Below are 18,244 nucleotides of genomic sequence, written 5' to 3' on the forward strand. Positions count from 1 at the left end.
ATGCCTTGAGCATGGACACTTGCTCAGGCAATCCATGCTGGGTATCTCCCTGGATAGTAAGTGACTCACCGGACGGAGTCTTAACTACCACTTGCTTTCTGTTGCACAGAATCTGGGCTTGGTTGTGCGATAACCAATCCATGCCTATCACTATATCAAATCCAGCTAGCTTAAAGGGAAGCAAGGATAACGGGAAAGAATGATTCCTAATGGATATAACACATCCATTTAGAACAGTCGAGGCGGTTTCTATGGTTCCATCGGCTAATTCCACCTCATACTTCACACTTAAGGTTTTAACAGGTAGGTTTAACAACTTACAGAACTTATCATCTACAAATGACTTATCTGCTCCTGAATCAAATAGGACTCTAGCAAAAACATCATTTACAAGAAAAGTACCTGTAATGACGTTGTCGTCTAGAACTGCCTCCTTGGCGTCCATTCTGAAGACTCTCGCATTAGTCTTCTTTCCTTCATCGGCTTTCTTTGCATTCTTTGGGCAATTTGGCCGGATGTGCCCTTTCTCGTTGCAACCAAAACAAGTTGCGTCCTTAATCTTCTTGCAATCTAAGGCTTTATGGTCTGTGGACTTGCAGATTCCACAACGTTTTTCGTGAGACTGGGGTTTCGCTTCCAAACGACATTTCCCAAAATGGTGTCTCTTGCAGGTCTTGCATCTGGGTTTCTCACCCGATTGATGATCTCCCTTCTTGAATCCCGACCCTTTCCTATGGTCGTTGTTCCCTCTGTGTCGTTTCTCCGATCTTCGTGAGGTGTCATCCTCACGTTTTCTTTTGTTTTCCTCTGAGCTCTTCATAGCTCTCAATCTGACTACATCTTGAGTGAGGGAGAGGGATAGATCAGCTACTGATCTAAACGTCGTAGGCCTTGATGCCTTAACGCTCGCCTTGATCTCTGGTGCCAGACCCCCAATAAATCGGGCAATCCTCCGCGGCTCCGGGGTCACCAAATACGGCACTAATCGAGATAAGGTGTTGAAGGTAGTAAGATATGCCTGACAATCGAGGTTCTTCATTACCAGGGATACGAAATCCGACTCAATCCTTTCGACCTCGTGCTGCGGGCAGAAATTTTCCTTGATCAGGGCCACAAACTGTTCCCATGTCATGCGGTACAGTGTGGCCTTACCGGCAGCTTGTAGGAGTGACTTCCACCATGCAAGCGCATCTCCTTTAAATGACTGGGACACGTATTTCACGACGTCCCTATCAGCACACCCGCTGATATCAACAACAGTGTCCATCTCATCAATCCACATCATGCAGTCAACTGCTCCTTTTTCCCCAGTAAAATCTCTGGGTTTGCATGAAACGAAATACTTGTACGTACAGGACTTGCCGTGCGTATCATGCTTCAGCTTGACTTCTTGCTTAGGAATGCTGCTGTGGTTGGAGGAGTGATTATCCTCCTCATCCTTCTTCGGCTCATTCTTTTTAGAAGGTGGCTTACTATGAGCCTCCGAATGAGTCTTGGGCTTTACATGCGTTACAGTTCGGGTCCTACTCCGAGTCCCGCTAGATTCTCTGAATTGCCTATCCATAGCTTTGGCAACAGCGTTCTCAACTAGTGCTTGCAGTTCCACACCAGTGACGTGAATCCTTGTATTATCTGGGTGTTCCCCAGAACGACTGTTGGTTTCCTCCGATTTGGCCATGTAGCTTTAAGCTACATAAAAGTAAGGACAAGGTCTATTTAGAAACCTAACAGTATTATCGTTCTAGACGATTTATCAACCATGGTATTAATAACCATAATAGTTAATTTAATTAATTTCATTCAGGGCTCTTATTAGCAACTATAATGGAATGAAATATATATATTGGCACAATAAGCCTAGTCACTTCGGACATCTTCTAAATTTAAATTTAGATTGTTATAGGATTAGCATTGTATAATTAAACAAATAATCCTTTACTTGGCAGGGAGTCATAAACCACAACTGCCTTTTTGCTTTATATGACATTGTCATAACCCGTAGGTATCAAGTCATAATCAGACTTGTATACAGATATAATCTGTAGATAATTTTTTTTTTATTAAAAGGGTGGCTTGTGTGATTTTGCAGATCACGCTTAGCCAGGAATGTTAACATGTTTACAGATGTTAACAGAGATTTTGAATCTTTTCAACCAGGTTTTACCATATTGGCCAGGCCTGTTAATAAGACATTCAAGCTAGGTTTTACCTTACTAAGATCCTTATTAAATGGCAAATCAAATAAAAATTGATATTTTCCATTTATTTGAATATTAAATTCATGCACATAGATAAAATGAAAAACTTAAATTAACCATTTTAAATAAAGTAAACTAGTACAACTTTGCCCTAAACGGGACTTTTCTCAAATAGCATGCCCACGCAGGGGCTAAACCAAATAACAACAACAAAACAAACAAACAAACAAAACCCACGCAGGGGTTAACAGAAACAACATACCCACACAGGGGTAGAACAAGAGAAATATACCCACGCAGGGGTAGAAAACAGGACTAAATGTCCTCGCAGGGACATGAGTAAATGAGCTAACAACCAAAGGATTTAATAATCCTTCTTACTCTTACCCTTAATCAAGTCAACCATCTTCTTGAACATACCGCGGTTGTGTCGGCGATCTTGTCGCATTTCCTGTCGCAATTCCCGTCGCACGTCGTGTATCCCTTGCAGGATTTCTTGGACTTGCGGTGGCGACATCATCGGCGCCGGCGGCGGTGGCTGATACTGCGGTGGCTGTGGAGGCTGCGGCTGCTGGTTCCCTTGCGGTAAGTATCCAAAAGCTGATTGTCCCGTAGCCCAGGGACCTCCAAAAGCACTCTCCTGGTTGAGAGGGTTGTAGCCTGAAGCTAACCAGTAGGGATCTCCCGTATAATCATAACCGGGAGGAAAAGTCGGCTCGAAAGGGTTGAACTGTGCTGCGCTAGCATACGCAGGGATTGGCTCTCCAAAGTTCTGTGGTGGCGGTGGCGCAATAGGCGCAGAAGAAACCTCTGAGACGGGATGCGGAGACTCTCCCATCTCTGACTCCTCGTGGAGCGGCGAGTAGCGGCTGCTACCTGAATGTCAAGGGGTGCCAATGCGAATCCCTCCTCGCGTAGACATACGCGCGTTCCTCCTTGGCCTCTGAGGCGGAGGAGGCAAAACCGGTGGTGGTGGTGGCGACGGAGTGACCACGTCGCGCCAGAAGGCCTCAGATGGGTCCTGCTGCTGAGGCTGCTGCTGAAGCTGCTGCTGCTGGGAGTGGTGCTGAGAGTGCACGGGAGAACCGTGGTAAGACTGGTGCATGGGGGAGTTATGGTAGCTGGGGGTATAGACCCAGTCGTGCTGCTTAAACCTCTCCTCGTAGCTGTCAACACCATTGAAAGGTGATCCCCTGTATGGTGACCCATCCGATATCTCAATGGGATGGTTGGGAGTGCCGGACGGTGGCATGGAGGGATCGGTGTCCTCGTCGACCTCCATCTCGTTACCACCAGAGAAGTGGTCTTCAGGCCCGAGTGGGTTATGACCCACTGGCTCATCCAAGTAGGCATCAGGGTTGTACAGGCCCTGATGAACGGGTGCTGGGTAGTGTGAAAAGTATGTTATTATAAATAAAAAATGTTATATGTCTAAATTGAAATGATTCAAATAACGCTACGATATGTAATACCATACAAGCACTTATATATAGGAAGTACCAGCGGCGTATCCACCATGCTTGTATCATATTACACACGTCTCGTTACTTAAATCACTTACTCAAACCAAACCACCATTGTAAAATGTTTATGTATAATCAAATGTCAAAATGTTTGCGTGAAAACCATGTCTAATGTCTATGTCTAATGTAAATCATGAGTTGTGTATATAAATGTCAAAATGTTTATGTCTAATGTAAATCATGTAATGTGTATCCAAAATATCATGTATGGTAAGTGAAATATATCAACTAAACCATATGTGAAATGCACAAAAATAAGGTATTGAAGTAAAACATGGTTTAAATCAAAGTTATGTTTTGTGGAACAAATGCATGCTGTACTGATACAAACATCTATGTGGTATTGTGAAAATGCATACATCCAAGCCTTGTGACTGTGGCGATAAACCCCTAAACGAATTTAAAGGTCTATTGTCACACCCCGATCTCCACGTGTCACCGGTGGGCCCGGTGTGGGGTACGTGACGTAGTTGGCGTCGTCATAGACAAACAACACAATATAACAATGCACATCGGAAGCAGAAATAGATACATTTCAACTTTAATTAAAATGTAATAATAAATATCACAGTAGTTGAAACGGATCCACAGGCGGATCAAATAAAAATAAGATAAATTGTTCAACAGTTTATTTGTCGTCCGAGCTTGCGAGACTATAGTGGACGCTCTTAGGAAACAGCCAGCCTAGTTCGTATAGTACCTGCACTTAACCTTTTGGGAAAAATACGTCAGTTTACACTGGTAAATACAAATCAACTGACTCATTTTAAAAATGATTGAAAATTGATTTAAATGCACAAGGCATAAATATTTTTATTAACTTGGGATAATTATGCAATATAAACTTGTGAACGAATTACATGCTACTCGTACATTTGGTGGCCCGGGATCTGCTGTCCGGGCTAAAGATTAAATGACACACCACATTAAAGAGTTATACACGACGGGTGTACGCCTACACCCCGTGCTCTGGTCGTGGCCATCTCGTAAGATAATGCCGAGGATATCCGGGACACGGTCAATAACCCCCCAAACCCTTAAAGTAAAACAAGACTGTTTAAACGAGTCGAACAAACTATTCAAGACTGGACACCCAAGGGTGCAGGATTTGTGCGCTCGATCAAGCGGTATTTTAAATACCGTACCCCAAGCCCGTATAGGGAAAATAAGTCAAAATGTATTTACCTGAGCAAGTATGAATCACAATTGGTAAGTGTAGATAGCTTTTACTGGGCCTCCTAATCTGGAACAAAGGTTTATAATAACCTATTAGATTCCTAACGGGTCTTTTATTTAAGCCTAAGCTTTGACCGGTTAGTTTTAAGGACGATACGGTACAAGCGCACGATTAAGCGAAAGACCGGATAGAATGTGATTTAGACCCGACAAGTTTGAATACTTGTATAATATGGGTATACTAAATACATTCTGGATTTTGAGATAAAAATGATAACGTTTGACCCGTTTCGGTCAATTTACGCAAACTAGTTACGTAAACCGAACCGAACGCTAAAAGGGCGTTACGGGTAGCCAAATGAGTCATATGCAAGTTCCCTGAGATAATATGTTTTAAATATGATATAATATCAGTAAGTTATGTTCTATTATGCCCCGAATGATTTTAAACTCAATTTATGCCTTAGAAGGGCATTTTGGTCATTTAAAAGATTATAAAAGAGTCAAATTAGAAATCTGAGTTTCGGGTCTGATCTATACAGTTATTATACTTCATTTGATATATTATAACAGTAGAGTATGACCCGTATACAAAACTTATCATTTAAAATCAAACTATGCACCGTAGGGGTATTTTAGTAATTTCACAAGGGCTAAAAATGCCAAAACTGGAAATCTGAGTTCAAACATTTATACTTACTGTTATTATATGAAAATATGCTAAATACATCAGTAGGTATAATTCTTATATGTTTAAAATGAGTATAACGCCTACTATGCGCTAAAAATGCTAAAAAATGCGATTTAGAGCCGTTTCCGGGTTTTTAAAAGAAAGCTGAGATTTTTATATTTCCAGAATGCTCAAAATAATTTATTTAACATATAAAATCAGTAGAAAAAGGTTTGGGGTCAAAAGAATGTATAAAACTCATTTTATGGCTTAAACGGTCAAAACCGGCATTAACCGAATCGACTTAGCGACGTATGATCCGATCAGCCAAAAATTAAATAAAAATCATCAAAAATCCCAAAATATTATATAACATCAGTGGGTAAAAAGTTTTATATTAAAACGTGGCCTGAAATGGGTTATACGCGAAATGCGCCGTTTATTAAACATAAAGCTTTAGTTTTACGCTATCGGCCATAACTCAAAATCTGGACCACCAACTGGTCTCAAATTTTCGGTGCAAGTTTATAAATTAGTAATAAAGATTTCTACTCTTTCACTTTTCCAAAAATCACGTTTTATATCAAAAAGGGCAAAATAGTCAACTTTAAGCATAAATCGGAAACATGCAAATGAATCGGCTAAGCATAGACTCAAGTATCAAAAATTCCAGAAAGTTTAACCAAAATAAAAATGGTCTAAAATAAACTCCAATACAGATCTCAAACATGCATGCATGGATCCGAATCGATAGTCTACGAAAAAGTCGTTTTATAAGACTTTCGGTTCCGATCCGAGTTTATATCAAAGATTGTCGAGTTGATTATGATAAAACACATTCTTATATTCATTATAAGTTATTTTTGATGATCAAACTGATTGCATGTCATCTACATTACCATTTAAGCTATTTTTCGCAAAAACGATTTCTGTTGACTTTTTAAGAACATCTTTGACTCGACAAATAACATGCTTAGAGGGGGAATCAAAGAATACCCTTTTGAGGGTTTGTTTCCCACATAAATACCAACATTTAAGTGGTTTCAATTTGAGAAATGACAGAGCCAAACTCGTTTAATCGAAAAGTCAAACTATATGAACAACGGTTTGACTTTTAACTAATAATCAAAGCAAGAACGAATTATAGAATGATATGAAGGCTTACAAAGGTCCTAATGAAGCTTAGTTAACACTAGGAGGCTGCCTTGTCGTTCAGAAATGCTCCAGAAGTTGCCTTGAGAGTTATTGCAAAGTTTGGGTGTTCTTGTTACTATCACAAGTGCCCAAAAATGTGAGCTTTTGATCTGATTTAAGGAGGTTGCAGATGATACAAGAGGTCTCCAGGTGTCCTAGACATGCATACACTCCTATTGGTGAGTTATGGAGGTGGCCACAGCTGTTACACACTCAAATTCGGACCCAAAACACATCAGTTCGCGATTTACTGTTACTGGGCTTGGGTCGCGGCCCGCATTAGGAAGCCCGGGCGGGCCGCCTGGCTTCTGCTGCTGTCAAACTTTGCCAAACATTGGCAGTTTTGGTCCCTGTCTTCGCAAACGATGTTTCCGCTACTTATTTTGACTCGTAAACCCCCAAACTTGGTTTTTAAGAACCTTGGGACATTTACCAACATGGTAATGTCCTCGGATAACTTTGCGCTCAACCGAAAAGCCATGAAATTCGACATTGACGCTTTTAACACCTCAAGTACGGTTTTGGCCATAACTTTCTTATACGGTAACGAAACTTCATGAAATTTTTACCACACCTTTTAATGAGTATATTTTAGCATTACAAAGCTTCGGGTCTGCCAAAAGTTCACTCAGAGGTATAAATTAAACATGTTGACCCTTTTAGCCCCTATAGTTTGTAATTCCTCACTTTTGTGCAATTTCCGCTTCGTATGATCCATGATCCATCCGTTTAAGGTTATAAACATTATGTAGGGTTATTATAGAGTCTATTTTTCCATTGTTGACACTTTGGACCCTTACGTTCCATAGTTTTCACCGTTTGTCAACTTTAGTCCCTCTAAAGTTTGTTTTCACATACCGGAACCTTATGACACGTGTCAATACATTATTGGACGGAAATTTTCGAGGTGTTACATCTATCTTGTTGTTATGTTTATCGAATTCGGTCATTCCTTCCAATCCAAACAAACCCGAGATTTCAGGAATGGGAGTTGTCAAGTCCTATGGTACCATTACCTACTAACGAGCGGCATGATCGGTGTTAATGAATGTACATTGTCTTATTTAAACAAACCAAATGCCATACCAAAATGTAAGCATGTGATGAATAAATGTACTAAGTATGCACACAATGGGCAATACATAGCATAAAATGTAATGTAAAATGATGTACTAAATATGCACACAATGGGCATACATAGCATAAAATGTAATGTAAAATGATGCACTAAGTATGCACACAATGGGCATACATATCATAAAACGTAGTGAAATCATGTACTATAATGTACTAATGAACATAACAAGCATATGATATGAAAGCATGAAAAGCATGAAAGTAGCAAGTAGGCACATGTGTTTCACCCCAAAACAGTTTGGAAAACAGTAAAAGAGGGGTCTATGTACTCACTTGAGATTGCTTAGTAGTCCTTGAGTAACAACCAAACAGTGCTAGAGATCACGGATATCAAACGACACCTAATATAGGTAACTATGTTAATATACCGGACCTAAATCGGAGGATTGGATAGAATGAGGGTTCGTAAACCAAATGAGTATGGGAACTCATGTAATATGGTTTAACAAAGCCCACATACTAAAATGAAACCTAACCTAAGTGCTTACGACCCATTACGACCCGTTTAAGTAGCTTAAGCTACTTTAACGCGTCGTTCGCGTAAAACGCGTTCGAAACGCCTAACTAGCCCTGTGATGAGGAAAATATGCCTTAACATGTCTAATATTGTTGCCAAATCAGTTTAGATATCAAAAGTTATGTTACATATGCTTAATATGAATTTTGGCATAAAAAGGGTATTTTGGTAATTTACCTAAGGCATATAAACTACTTATCATACAACTAAACAAACGTCGTGACCATAAGGTATAACCTCGGAAGGTTATTCCCTATACAACTATGGTCACCTAATGTGTTTGGTCGGATCCTAATGATCGACCAAACGGGTCGGGTTCGAAAGTATAAGCGATTGTTTAGATCGCTTACCTTACGACCCTATATAAGCACTAAACTAAAAGTGACGAGCCAAGCATGTTAAAACATGCTTAACTAAGTTTAGAAAACAGGTTTGGTATCAAAACAAACGGTTTTGATACCTATGAGTAGTTTGGTTACAAAATACGCAAGAATGCGCATTTTGGCCGAAACTACGACTCGTCACTGAGCCTAGATAACGTGGTAATCAGTAGGTATAGTCACTATGGACTATAACCATCGTGATCACGCTCACGTTATGAAGTTCAAACGAACTTCGCATTGACCATAAACTGGTCAATGCAGAAAGTCAAACAAAGTTTGACTTTAGGACTCGAAAAGCGATAAAAGAACGAAAGAACACTTACGAAGGGTCCCCGAAAGCTAATCTTGATCGAGGAGCTCAGGTATGAAGCAATGGCATCAACTTAGAGCTCTTAGATCAGATTTGTGGGTTTTAAACAAGAATGGGGGGTATTTATAGGATATGCAAGATCGTTAGGATCGTTTCTCGATTTACGTGCTCGAATCTCGTCCGTACAAGTGTTGCAATGTTGTGGTATCATAATGTGACCCCAACCCCAGAAATTTGCAAGAGGCATTGCCCTTTGGAGTGCTGAAAGGCTGCTAGCAGCTGGAAAAACGACCTTTGCTGATTTGAAGGGTTGTCGCGGGCCGCGTAAAGGGTCACCCTGGGTTTACGCGGGCCGCCTGGATGCCCTGATCAGAAGACAACTTTCAAAAATGACAGTTTAGGTCCCTGTTGTGGTTTAAGGCCATTTCCGACATGTTTAAGGCTCGTTAAGCCATTTTCAAGGCCCTAAAATGATGCCTAAACATTGTGGACATGAAACATGCTCAAAAATATCCCGGATGTTGGTTCGTTTGGTCGTACGATCGCGATGTTCGCTTAATTACGATGGAATGCGCATAAGCGCGAAAAACGATCCAAATTGCGCGACGAATGGATTTTTCCCATGCCAAACACTAAAATAAAATATTTTAGTGCTTACATAAATTTTTGGATGTCCGGATGTATTCAGAACGTAAGTTATGCGCGAAAGTGCAAACTTATGCACTTTTTGACACTTTTAGTCCCTGAATGACCCAAAAGTTTATTTTAGCGTACCGAACCCCTCAAAGCCTATTTCTAAGCTATGTAAAGGATATTTATGGTATGTTTAACTTATGGTCATGTTCCGGAATGTCTGTTACAGTTCAATTTGGCATACTTTCACAGTTTGTCAAATTTAGTCCCTGTAGGCGAATTAACTTGTTTTTGACATACCAAAGCCTTCAAAACTTATTTCTAAGTTATGTAAAGGTTATTTAAGGTATGTTAAGTATGTGTTGATGTTCCGGGGTATTTGTCGCATTAAACTGAGTACGTTTACGCACCAGTTTGCGTATAATTCCCTAGAAAGCGATGTAGAGTTTAAAATCGAACAAGAATTGATATGTGCAAATGATATACATATTTGTACAAATCCCAAGTATGAAATACAATATTTAATTGGTTTGGTATTTGTTTGATGGTCGTAGTGACCCAGGTGTCACAGTCTCCCCTACTTTAGGAAATTTCGTCCCGAAATTTATTCAGAGGAAACTTGTGAGAGTTTAAAACATGAAGTTGAAAAGATCGAACAACATTGGTTAGGGTTCTGAACTTCTAGTAACTTTAATAACATCATGCTTGCAATGTAAGAGGGATACTTATATACAAGTATATGAAGCGTCATTGGTGCGTCCACCGTACCTCCATTACAGCGTTCTCATTTTGTTATTGTTGTTACTATCGGTTCTTACACATAATAAATCTTACTGGGTTTCTGTGCACTAAATTTCATAATTATGTACGCGTCCATAATTAGACAATTCTTTGCATAGTTCACACAGTCTATTTTATAATGTGTAGGGGAAAACCAAATGAACAAATCTTGTGATGAATGTGACTAGACCACCATAGGGTCCCTTTTATTAAATCAATAAATGATTTTAATAGACGACCAAGGGTCTTCAGCTTATATCATCACATGTCATTCTTAACCAGATTTTTGAATCAATCTTTTTGACTAGACCACTAAAAGGGTCTCTTATGAATCGTGGAGTGGTACTATATATTCCAAGGGTCTTAACTATTACATAGAAGCCCATTTAGGATTTAAGGTAGCACCTTTTGAATATCTTACTACGAATCCCTCATATGAAGATATGAAAGATTCTACGAGGATTTGGATAACGAATATCCAGAGTATACAAAAACACAAAAAATGTATAAAAGAAAACACAAAAAATGCATAAACACATAGTCACATAACCCCAAAATTGTTTAACTTGGTTTGTTATCATTTTGTTAATTTGTTCTGCTAACTGTGCACATGTATTCAAAGCACACCAGGTATCCAATCAGTGGATTTTGATTGGTGCTTTAAATATTTCTAAGAATCTAACTATAAAGATAGAAAGATCTTAAAGAGAAAATTCGATTTCGATTCTAAGGAACCGAAATGATCGAATTTTGGTACATAAGGAATCCAATTAAGGACTCTGATTTGTATGATAATTATCCACAAGGGTCTAATTGTGGAGATAAAAAGATCCCATATGGATTTTAGAAGTTGAAGATGTTTCGAAACCTTGCACTGGACGTGTTTAAGTCAAAACATGAAGTAAAATGCTTATGAGGTTGAGATGCTCAATATGCCAAGGCAACATATGAAGCGGAATTTTGAAAGTTAAGTCAATGCATGAGGATAAATATTTTTGAAAACTATGCATGGGGCTCTTTAAAAAAATGTGTTCAATGTTTTTGAAACCTTATGTATAATACTTTTGAAATCATAAAGTAGGTGTACTAGGTAGGTATATAAAAATGTTTTAAAATCATGCGAGATGAATTTTGAAATTATGTATAAGGTTTTTGAAAACATGAATGATGCTTTTGAAATCGTGCACTTGATATATTACTTAAAATTGTTTTCAAACTATATGAAATATTTTGAAATCATGAGGGTTGTTTTTGAAAACATAGACAAAGCTTTGTGCGTTTGTCATGTTAAGTAAATACACTATATTAAAAATGTTCTCGAACTATATATAGAATGTTTTGAAATCATATAGGTTGTTTTGAAAACTTATGTTATGCATGTTGAAGAAATCAGAACGTAATAGGTATGAGATTTGAAAATATCCTTGGTTATCTAACCAAGGATTCAAAGGCATAGAAGCACGATTACTTATAATGTCACTTTATTTCCTGTACTTCGTTTCTTAGAATAAAACGAGTACTTAGAATTTACCAAGGGAATCATGAGCAAACGCAAGAATGGGAAAAATTCGCAAGGGTAGTTTGTAAGGAACATAGTTCCTTGATGTAGGTATCGTAGGAAAAGTCATACACACATGTAACTACACTCGTATATCAGAATTGTGAACAATAATTTATTCATAAACAAAATAGGTTGTTTCACATTACAAGAAAATAGGAGAAACAAAAGCATAAGACAACGACATCTTCTAATCAGCCAACTGCTCATCCGCGGGTTGGATTTGCCTTAGCAAGCTTCGGGCATTTATTCACGAAATGACCCATCTTGCCACAGTTGTAGCATGATCCAGGCGGAAAGCGATGTAACACCCCGTGTTTTCGAATGTCAAAGTCAAAGTCAAAGTCCAAGTCAACTTTGACTTCTTTGACTGTTAATGTTCTTTTTGCTTTTTGTATTATGTGGAGTAAGTGTTGTCTAAATGAAATGATCGAATGTTTAATCAATAGGACCGATTTACGACTGTGAATAGTAGGAAGTAACAATACGATAAAGTTAATCAATCGATAATCAAGTTAATCAAATCAATCATCGAACTCGAACCTCGAATTATGCGAATTTTGGTATTGCTATATGTGTGTGTGCCTTATGTGTTACTTGTGCATGTTTACTTTATGTTTTGTGTGGTATTCAATCGAATCAATCGAAACTCGAATCGAAACTCGAAAAGCAATCAAACTCAATCGAAACCGACATCGAAACGTGACTTATAGATGATTGTATGTTAGATATAGTAGTTGGGACTGAAAGTAATTTGATTAGGAACTCTATCGTATTCGTATCGTCGTCCATCGAAATCGAAATATCAAAAATCGTCGCGAAACACTCAAGAAGGTGTTCCTGATCGAACAGGAATCACCGATCGAACAGGCTAGCCGATCGAACATGTTGTTCGATCGAGCAGCCCAGCCGATCGGAGGTCCTGGCCGATCGGCTAACACTTTCCTCTTTTGGAGCCTATAAATAGCCCTGTCATTGTCACTCTTTCTACTTTTGGAAAGCTCTGACCGAACCAGCCCTTATTCTTCACATTTTCTCAGATTTCTCTCAACTCCGGTAAGTTTTCACTCTAATTCTTGTACGTTTTTTATCATAACACGATTCTACACCTTTCTATCTTTCAAAACTTGATTTCTAACCGTGAAATCACCAAGATCTAAGTGTTCTTGGATGATGTCATCATGGTGTTCTTGAAGAACAGCATACTTTGGCCTCATTCAACCATGAATAGCTTATATCTAACCGATTTCCACATAAACCAACTAAAATCTATCATAAATCTAGACGTTTCACAGATTTCGGGTTGAACATTAAACCGCCGTTCCGAACCGTTCACCGGCCGGACTTGGGTGATTCCTGTCCGAACCGGTGAAGCAAGTAAGAACCCATGTTCTATGGTTTAACTCGCCGTCAAAATACCTTGGAAACATAACAAACAACCAAAACAGCCAAGTGGTAGACGAAAGGCCGACCAGGTCAGACTTTGTTGGCCGAACGGCTAGGCTGTTCGAACGAACAGCCCATACCAGCCGATCGGCTAGCACATGGTCCCACACTTTTCAAACTTCATGAAGTATGCTATTGACGAAGTGATGTTCGATCAAATATGCTACTCGATTGGTAAGCATTACTCTTCGGATCATGAGATACTATGCTTCAACACTTAATCGATTTTGCAACTCGTTCGTAGTATGGAATGCCAGCCGATCGAACAGGCTGTTCGATCGAGTGACATCCTGCTGAGAACTACTTCTGAAGTTCCTAACCGATCGGTTAAGTCGGCCGATCGAACAGGCCGTTCGATCGATCGACCTGAAAGGTAAGAACACTTCAGTGTTCTCAAATACTACAACGAAAACTTAAAAAATTCAAACCATCATACACAAGCACATTAGAGGAAGAAACAATCCACTCGAATGGTCCAGCCGATCGAGCCTACCGGCCGATCGAACAGGACTGTTCAAACAGACTTCTCAGCCGAACGAACAGCCCGTTCGATCGAACCTGCCGTTCGATCGGCCAGGCTATTCGATCCATTTACACTTGTTAGCATTCCCGCGTTACTCATTATTGTGCTATCGAACTATTCAGGCTAACCCTACTCTCAGTGCTCCTTTCAATCCATAATCAATCACTGTGAGTATACTCGATCCCTTTTTGCTTTTAGCACTTTTGGGTGTTACATACGTTACTTATCAAAATCACAATCGAACACACTATTCAAACTATTTGAACGCTAACCGATTGCATGTATTACGTGACTAAATGAATGCTTGTTGTTATGTTTACACGTGGAATGCTGTCTACCTGCCTTAGCAACGTAGTACTATAGTTTGGGCTCAGCGCCCGTTCACACGGGGGTTGTTAAGGACAATTACTTGCATGTATTACGATGGTAATCATGTATTGCGAACTGTCTCGGACAGTCAACCCGCAGTCGTTGGTATCGATAGGTCCATGCCGATAATTAACATGCATCATTTCCCTCTGTGTACGTGCTGGTTATGCGTAAACTATTCGAACTCTATATGCTATTATTAAACTTGTATGCTCACCTTTACATTTTATGTATTGACTTTATTTAAACGTATGTGACAGGTGTTTAAGATATTTGCTTGCTAGGGAAGTGAAGCTAGAATAAAGCTTTAGAGGCCCCCAACAAATAGTTGTCTGTCAGGAACAAGCAACTAGGGCATACTTGTCTGTAGATCTTGTCAGGCTGGGTCTTAGAAGCATTGAACAATATTTATATATGTTAAATCTGAGTTGTCGGAACAGAACTACTTGTTTGGATGTTATCTGTAATAATGTATTTGTTTATTCGGGATACGGTATGGGACGTATCTTTAACTGAATTATATAGATAGTTGTTATGGAAACTTCTGGACAATCTGTTTCGCTCAGTGCCATGCCCCGATGATTCCGCCATCGGTTGGGGTGTGACAAGCGAGCTTGAGCAGGATTAGCTTGTGGTTGATTTGGACCACCTCGGTTTGGGTTACATCGACAAGCACTTGCCAGGTGACCAACTCGCCCACATGATACACACCGACGACATTGTAAGTGAGCTTGGTGATGCCCATTACATTTGTCGCATATTGGTGCTGTTCCCTTGTATTGCTTCTTAACAGGTGGTGTTGCCACCCGGATAGGTCCGGATTGATTTGGTACAGCTGCAGTTGAGCAAACCCTTGCTGTATGACCTTTAAGTCCACAAATTTGGCATTTGCGGCCCTTCACACTAGTGTGATGATGAAGGCTACATTGGTTGCACAAGGGTGCAAATCTGTTGTATGGCTTCCTAGCAGGGGGTTGAGCTGGTTGGTTGGGGATGGCTTGACCATTGAGATCGACCATGGCGAAGTTCTGAGAAGCCTTTCGCTTCTTTTACCTATTAGGGGATCCAGTCTGTTCATCCATGGTCTTTGATTCCTTGATTGGTTTCTTGGCTGGTGGTGCAGGCTTGACTTCTGCTTCCTTTGGTGGCCATTGAGTGGCTTCATTGTTGAGACAAGACATGGCAATGCCTAATTCAACAATCTTCAGAATTACTTCGCCTATCCGCTGGGCAAATTTTCCAGTCTGCTTGGATATCTGCGCATCGTTGCGATGAAGAGACATTCTGGAGGAAATGAAGGATATAGGAGGAAACAAATGAAGTGTTATCGATAAATAAAACAAAATGACAATGCATAGAAATTGCGATCATTTGTTTGTTACCTAAGGCAAACAAATGAGACGGTGACTAATCAAAGTAAGTGGGTCATATTAATGTATCGCGAAGACATGCTTTAGCCTATAAGTGGACACTTACCCCAAGAGTTCCCAGGTAAGAGTGACTGGTCCGATTATGTGGATTTGTATGAACACTCTAGCCTTAGACAGAAAACTCAGAGTACAGGCATCCACTCTTCCAGATTGCACGTGTTCACACTATAAGACCCAAACTTTGCCGAGGTTTTGAAAATTCAAAGGGGTTCAAAACCATATAACAGAGGGTTCAAAACCTAGTAATCAATCATCCTAGAACAGATGATAGTTTTCAAAGCATTAAACTCGCGGTTGCGGTTGTCATTTAAGGATAGGTGACGGTGTTGTTTTATGTCTAAACGCAAGTAAACTCGCGTTAGGGTCCTAGGAAGGTTATAGACTAGGTCAAAGCATTACTAATAACCTAATTCCCTATAACCATGAGCTCTGATACCAACTTTTCTGTCACACCCCGACCATATGGAACAATAAAACGTGGCGGAAACGTCGGGGAGTGTTGTAACAGAATCATTGTTTCATAACACATGGAAATTGAAATATTGTTTTATTGAATAAAAGAGTTGCAATGTCTTGACAATCAAAGAAATATAACATAAATAACTAGTCTTGCATCTTTTATTGTCACTAAGGCCCAAGTCCGCCTAAGTGTATCTTGATAAGTCCTATGCAACATAACCTGAAACACATGTGAAAATAGGTACGTCAGCATAAAAATGCCTGTGAGATACATAGGTTTGTGAAAATGGAATTCATGACTTATGTTTGAGAAAATGTTTAGTCATGAACCTTGTAATTTGCTTTGTCTTGTAAATCATTTGAAAAACGATAAGATCAGATGATATGTATAAATAAATGTAAGGTTAAATGAATAGCCAAGTAAAATGAGTTTGTATAAGATAAGTTGTTTGTAAAACAATGTATTGTGAAAAGTATGTTATTATAAATAAAAAATGTTATATGTCTAAATTGAAATGATTCAAATAACGCTACGATATGTAATACCATACAAGCACTTATATATAGGAAGTACCAGCGGCGTATCCACCATGCTTGTATCATATTACACACGTCTCGTTACTTAAATCACTTACTCAAACCAAACCACCATTGTAAAATTTTTATGTATAATCAAATGTCAAAATGTTTGCGTGAAAACCATGTCTAATGTCTATGTCTAATGTAAATCATGAGTTGTGTATATAAATGTCAAAATGTTTATGTCTAATGTAAATCATGTAATGTGTATCCAAAATATCATGTATGGTAAGTGAAATATATCAACTAAACCATATGTGAAATGCACAAAAATAAGGTATTGAAGTAAAACATGGTTTAAATCAAAGTTATGTTTTGTGGAACAAATGCATGCTATACTGATACAAACATCTATGTGGTATTGTGAAAATGCATACATTCAAGCCTTGTGACTGTGGCGATAAACCCCTAAACGAATTTAAAGGTCTATCTTGTTGTTATGTTTATCGAATTCGGTCATTCCTTCCAATCCAAACAAACCCGAGATTTCAGGAATGGGAGTTGTCAAGTCCTATGGTACCATTACCTACTAACGAGCGGCATGATCGGTGTTAATGAATGTACATTGTCTTATTTAAACAAACCAAATGCCATACCAAAATGTAAGCATGTGATGAATAAATGTACTAAGTATGCACACAATGGGCAATACATAGCATAAAATGTAATGTAAAATGATGTACTAAATATGCACACAATGGGCATACATAGCATAAAATGTAATGTAAAATGATGCACTAAGTATGCACACAATGGGCATACATAGCATAAAACGTAGTGAAATCATGTACTATAATGTACTAATGAACATAACAAGCATATGATATGAAAGCATGAAAAGCATGAAAGTAGCAAGTAGGCACATGTGTTTCACCCCAAAACAGTTTGGAAAACAGTAAAAGAGGGGTCTATGTACTCACTTGAGATTGCTTAGTAGTCCTTGAGTAACAACCAAACAGTGCTATAGATCACGGATATCAAACGACACCTAATATAGGTAACTATGTTAATATACCGGACCTAAATTGGAGGATTGGATAGAATGAGGGTTCGTAAACCAAATGAGTATGGGAACTCATGTAATATGGTTTAACAAAGCCCACATACTAAAATGAAACCTAACCTAAGTGCTTACGACCCATTACGACCCGTTTAAGTAGCTTAAGCTACTTTAACGCATCGTTCCCTATGATGAGGAAAATATGCCTTAACATGTCTAATATTGTTGCCAAATCAGTTTAGATATCAAAAGTTATGTTACATATGCTTAATATGAATTTTGGCATAAAAAGGGTATTTTGGTAATTTACCTAAGGCATATAAACTACTTATCATACAACTAAACAAACGTCGTGACCA

Source organism: Helianthus annuus, chromosome 3 (assembly GCF_002127325.2).
Source record: "Helianthus annuus cultivar XRQ/B chromosome 3, HanXRQr2.0-SUNRISE, whole genome shotgun sequence".
NCBI lineage: Eukaryota > Viridiplantae > Streptophyta > Magnoliopsida > Asterales > Asteraceae > Helianthus > Helianthus annuus.